This window comes from Triticum urartu, chromosome 7 (assembly GCF_003073215.2).
Source record: "Triticum urartu cultivar G1812 chromosome 7, Tu2.1, whole genome shotgun sequence".
NCBI lineage: Eukaryota > Viridiplantae > Streptophyta > Magnoliopsida > Poales > Poaceae > Triticum > Triticum urartu.
In genome coordinates, this window is record NC_053028.1 from 21,522,688 (window position 1) to 21,529,624 (window position 6,937).

Sequence of the window (6,937 nt, forward strand, 5' to 3'; positions counted from 1 at the left end):
TGTCACCAAGATCTATCTATGGAGAGACCAGCAACGAGGGGAAGGAGAGTGCATCTACATACCCTTGTAGATCGCTAAGCGGAAGCGTTCAAGAGAACGGAGTTGATGGAGTCGTACTCGTCGTGATCCAAATCACCGATGATCCTAGTGCTGAACGGACGGCACCTCCGTGTTCAACACACGTACAGCCCGGTGACGTCTCCCATGCCTTGATCCAGCAAGGAGAGAGGGAGAGGTTGAGGAAGACTCCATCCAGCAGCAGCACGACGGCGTGGTGGTGGTGGAGGAGCGTGGTACTCTAGCAGGGCTTCGCCAAGCACCGCAAGAGACGAGGAGGAGAGGGGTAGGGCTGCGCCAGGGAGAGATCAAATCGTCTTCTGTTGGGCAGCCCCAAACTCAACTATTTATAGGAGGAGGGGAGGAGGGTGTGCCCCCTCTTGGGTTCCCATCCCTAGAGGGGCGGCAGCCCTAGATGGAGGGGGCGGCCAAGAGGGGGAGAGGGGGGCGCGCCCTAGGGTGGGCCTTAGGCCCATCTGCGCCTAGGGTTTCCCCTTTCTCCTCCTAGCTGCGCCTTGGGCTTTGTGGGAGGCGCACCAGCCCACTCAGGGGCTGGTCCCTTCCCACTTTTGGCCCATGCAAGCCTCCGGGGCTGGTGGCCCCACTTGGTGGACCCCCGGGACCCTCCCGGTGGTCCCGGTACGTTACCGATAAAACCCGAAACTTTTCCGGTGACCAAAACAGGACTTCCCATATATAAATCTTTTCCTCCGGACCATTCCGAAACTACTCGTGACGTCCGGGATCTCATCCGGGACTCCGAACAACATTCGGGTTACTGCATATACATATCCCTACAACCCTAGCGTCACCGAACCTTAAGTGTGTAGACCCTACGGGTTCGGGAGACATGCAGACATGACCGAGATGACTCTCCGGTCAATAACCAACAGCGGGATCTGGATACCCATGTTGGCTCCCATATGCTCCATGATGATCTCATCGGATGAACCACGATGTCAAGGACTTAATCAATCCCGTATGCAATTCCTTTTGTCCATCAGTACGATACTTGCCCGAGATTCGATCGTCGGTATCCCGATACCTTGTTCAATCTCGTTACCGACAAGTCACTTTACTCGTACCGTAATGCATGATCCCGTGACCAGACAACTTGGTCACTTTGAGCTCATAATGATGATGCATTACCGAGTGGGCCCAGTGATACCTCTCCGTCATACGGAGTGACAAATCCCAGTCTTGATCCATGTCAACCCAACAGACACTTTCGGAGATACCCGTAGTATACCTTTATGGTCACCCAGTTACGTTGTGACGTTTGGTACACCCAAAGCACTCCTACGGTATCCGGGAGTTACACGATCTCATGGTCTAAGGAAAGGATACTTGACATTGGAAAACTCTAGCAAACGAACTATACGATCTTGTGCTATGTTTAGGATTGGGTCTTGTCCATCACATCATTCTCCTAATGATGTGATCTCATTATCAATGACATCCGATGTCCATAGTCAGGAAACCATGACTATCTGTTGATCAACGAGCTAGTCAACTAGAGGCTTACTAGGGACATGTTGGTGTCTATTATCCACACATGTATTATGATTTCCGGATAACACAATTATAGCATGAATAAAAGACAATTATCATGAACAAGGAAATATAATAATAATCCTTTTATTATTGCCTCTAGGGCATATTTCCAACAGTCTCCCACTTGCACTAGAGTCAATAATCTAGTTACATTGTGATGAATCGAACACCCATGGAATTCTGGTGTTGATCATGTTTTGCTCTAGGGAGAGGTTTAGTCAACGGATCTGCTACATTCAGGTCCGTATGTACTTTACAAATATCTATGTCTCCATCTTGAACATTTTCATGAAGGGAGTTGAAGCGACGCTTGATGTGCCTTGTCTTCTTGTGAAACCTGGGCTCCTTGGCAAGTGCAATAGCTCCAGTGTTGTCATAGAAGAGCTTGATTGGCCCCGACGCATTGGGTATGACTCCTAGGTCAGTGATGAACTCCTTCACCCAAATTGCTTCATGCGCTGCCTCCGAGGCTGCCATGTACTCCACTTCACATGTAGATCCCGCCACGACGCTCTGCTTGCAACTGCACCAGCTTACTGCCCCACCATTCAAAATATACACGTATCCGGTTTGTGACTTAGAGTCATCCAGATCTGTGTCGAAGCTAGCATCGACGTAACCTTTTACGACGAGCTCTTCGTCACCTCCATAAACGAGAAACATTTCCTTAGTCCTTTTCAGGTACTTCAGGATATTCTTGACCGCTGTCCAGTGTTCCTTGCCGGGATTACTTTGGTACCTTCCTACCAAACTTAGGGCAAGGTTTACATCAGGTCTGGTACACAGCATGGCATACATAATAGAACCTATGGCTGAGGCATAGGGGATGACACTCATCTCTTCTATATCTTCTGCCGTGGTCGGACATTGAGCTGAGCTCAATTTCAGACCTTGTAACACAGGTAAGAACCCCTTCTTAGACTGATCCATATTGAACTTCTTTAATATCTTATCAAGGTATGTGCTTTGTGAAAGACCTATGAGGCGTCTCGATCTATCTCTATAGATCTCGATGCCTAATATGTAAGCAGCTTCTCCAAGGTCCTTCATTGAAAAACTTTTATTCAAGTAGGCCTTAATGATGTCCAAGAGTTCTATATCATTTCCCATCAAAAGTATGTCATCTACATATAATATGAGAAATGCTACAGAGCTCCCACTCACTTTCTTGTAAACGCAGGCTTCTCCATAAGTCTGTGTAAACCCAAACGCTTTGATCATCTCATCAAAGCGAATGTTCCAACTCCGAGATGCTTGCACCAGCCCATAAATCGAGCGTTGGGGCTTGCACACCTTGTCAGCATTCTTAGGATCGAAAAAACCTTCCGGCTGCATCATATACAATTCTTCCTTAAGGAAACCATTAAGGAATGCCGTTTTGACGTCCATTTGCCATATCTCATAATCGTAGAATGCGGCAATTGCTAACATGATTCGGACGGACTTTAGCTTCGCTACCGGTGAGAAAGTCTCATCATAGTCAACCCCTTGAACTTGTCGATAACCCTTAGCGACAAGTCGAGCTTTATAGATGGTCACATTACCATCCGCGTCTGTCTTCTTCTTAAAGATCCATTTATTTTCTATGGCTCGCCGCTCAACGGGCAAGTCAGTAAAAGTCCATACTTCGTTTTCATACATGGATCCTATCTCGGATTTCATGGCTTCCAGCCATTTGTCGGAATCCGGGCCCGCCATCGCTTCTTCATAGTTCGAAGGTTCACCGTTGTCTAACAACATGATTTCCAAGACAGGGTTGCCGTACCACTCTGGTGCGGAACGTGTCCTTGTGGACCTACGAATTTCAGTAGGAGCTTGATCAGAAGTATCTTGATCATCATCATTAACTTCCTCTCTAGTCGGTGCAGGCACCTCAGGAACATTTTCTTGAGTTGCGCCTTTTTCCGGTTCAAGGGGTAATACTTCATCATGTTCTACTTTCCTCCCACTTACTTCTTTCGAGAGAAACTCTTTCTCTAGAAAGGATCCATTCTTGGCAACAAAGATCTTGCCTTCGGATCTGAGGTAGAAGGTATACCCAATAGTTTCTTTAGGGTATCCTATGAAGACACATTTTTCCGACTTGGGTTTGAGCTTTTCAGGTTGAAGTTTCTTGACATAAGCATCGCATCCCCAAACTTTTAGAAACGACAGCTTAGGTTTCTTCCCAAACCATAATTCATACGGTGTCGTCTCAATGGATTTCGACGGAGCCCTATTTAAAGCGAATGCGGCAGTCTCTAAAGCATAGCCCCAAAAAGATAGCGGTAAATCGGTAAGAGACATCATAGATCGCACCATATCTAATAGAGTGCGATTACGACGTTCGGACACACCATTATGCTGAGGTGTTCCAGGCGGCGTGAGTTGTGAAACTATTCCACATTTTCTTAAGTGTGTGCCAAATTCGTGACTCAGGTATTCTCCTCCACGATCTGATCGTAGGAACTTGATTTTCCTGTCACGTTGATTTTCAACCTCACTCTGAAATTCCTTGAACTTTTCAAAGGTCTCAGACTTGTGTTTCATCAAATAGATATACCCATATCTACTCAAGTCATCAGTGAGGGTGAGAACATAACGATAGCCATCGCGAGCCTCAACACTCATTGGACCGCACACATCAGTATGTATGATTTCCAATAAGTTGGTTGCTCGCTCCATTGTTCCTGAGAACGGAGTCTTGGTCATTTTACCCATGAGGCATGGTTCGCACGTGTCAAATGATTCGTAATCAAGAGACTCTAAAGTCCATTTGCATGGAGCTTCTTCATGCGTTTGACACCTATGTGACCAAGGCGGCAGTGCCACAAGTATGTGGGACTATCATTATCAACCTTACATCTTTTGGTACTCACACTATGAATATGTGTAGCATTACGCTCGAGATTCATTAAGAATAAACCATTCACCATCGGAGCATGACCATAAAACATATCCCTCATATAAATAGAACAACCATTATTCTCGGATTTAACTGAGTAGCCATCTCGTATTAAACGAGATCCCGATACAATGTTCATGCTCAAAGCTGGCACTAAATAACAATTATTGAGGTTTAAAACTAATCCCATAGGTAAATGTAGAGGTAGCGTGCCGACGGCGATCACATCGACCTTGGAACCATTCCCGACGCGCATCGTCACCTCGTCCTTCACCAGTCTCCGCTTATTCCGCAGCTCCTGCTTTGAGTTACAAATGTGAGCAACTGCACCGGTATCAAATACCCAAGAGCTACTACGAGTACTGGTAAGGTACACATCAATTACATGTATATCACATATACCTTTTGTGATGCCGGCCTTCTTGTCCGCTAAGTATTTGGGGTAGTTCCGCTTCCAGTGACCACTTCCCTTGCAATAAAAACTCTCAGTCTCGGGCTTGGGTCCATTCTTTGGCTTCTTCCCGGCAGCTTGCTTGCCGGGCGCGGCAACTCCCTTGCCGTCCTTCTTGAAGTTCTTCTTACCCTTGCCCTTTTTGAACTTAGTGGTTTTATTCACCATCAACACTTGATGTTCCTTTTTGACTTCTACCTCTGCTGATTTCAGCATTGCAAACACTTCAGGAATGGTCTTTTCCATCCCCTGCATGTTGAAGTTCACCACAAAGCTCTTGTAGCTCGGTGGAAGCGACTAAAGGATTCTGTCAATGACCGCGTCATCCGGGAGATTAACTCCCAGCTGAGTTAAGCGGTTATGCAACCCAGACATAGTGAGTATGTGCTCACTGACAAAACTGTTTTCCTCCATCTTACAGCTGAAGAACTTGTCGGAGACTTGATATCTCTCGACCCGGGCATGAGCTTGGAAAACCATTTTCAGCTCTTCGAACATCTCATATGCTCCGTGTCTCTCAAAACGTTTTTGGAGTCCCGGCTCTAAGCTGTAAAGCATGCCGCACTGAACGAGGGAGTAGTCATCGGTACGTGCCTGCCAAGCGTTCATAACGTCTTGTTCTGCAGGGAGAACAGGTGCGTCACCTAGCGGTGCTTGTAGGACATAATCTTTCTTGGCAGCTATGAGGATGATCCTCAGGTTCCGGACCCAGCCCGTGTAGTTGCTGCCATCGTCTTTCAGCTTGGTTTTCTCTAGGAATGCGTTGAAGTTGAGGACTACGTTGGCCATTTGATCTACAAGACATATTGTAAATATTTTAGACTAAGTTCATGATAATTAAGTTCATCTAATCAAATTATTTAATGAACTCCTACTTAGATAGACATCCCTCCAGTCATCTAAGTATAACATGATCCGAGTTAACTAGGCCGTGTCCGATCATCACGTGAGATGGACTAGTCAACATCGGTGAACATCTTCATGTTGATCGTATCTTCTATACGACTCATGCTCGACCTTTTGGTCTTCTATGTTCCGAGGCCATGTCTGTACATGCTAGGCTCGTCAAGTCAACCTAAGTGTTTGCATGTGTAAATCTATCTTACAGCCGTTGTATGTGAACGTTAGAATCTATCACACCCGGTCATCACGTGGTGCTTCGAAACAACGAACTATCGCAACGGTGCACAGTTAGGGGGAACACTTTCTTGAAATTATTATGAGGGATCATCTTATTTACTACCGTTGTTCTAAGTAAACAAGATGTAAAAACATGATAAACATCACATGCAATCAAATAATAAAAGTGACATGATATGGCCAATATCACATAGCTCCTTTGATCTCCATCTTGGGGCTCCATGATCATCTTGTCACCGGCATGACACCATGATCTCCATCATCATGATCTCCATCATCGTGTCTCCATGAAGTTGCTCGCCAACTATTACTTCTACTACTATGGCTAACGCGTTTAGCAATAAAGTAAAGTAATTTACATGGCGTTTCTCAATGACACGCAGGTTATACAAAAAATAAAGACAACTCTTATGGCTCCTGCCGGTTGTCATACTCATCGACATGCAAGTCGTGATTCCTATTACAATAGCATGAACATCTCATACATCACATATATATCATTCATCATTCATCACAACTTTGGCCATATCACATCACAAAACACTTGCTGCAAAAACAAGTTAGACGTCCTCTAATTGTTGTTGCAAGTTTTACGTGGCTGCAAGAGGGTTCTAGCAAGAACGTTTTCTTACCTACGTGAAAGCCACAACGTGATTTGTCAACTTCTATTTACCGTTCATAAGGACCCTTTTCATCGAATCCGCTCCAACTAAAGTGGGAGAGACAGACACCCGCCAGCCACCTTATGCAACTAGTGCATGTCAGTCGGTGGAACCGGTCTCACGTAAGCGTACGTGTAAGGTTGGTCCGGGCCGCTTCATCCCACAATACCGTTGAAGCAAGATAAGACT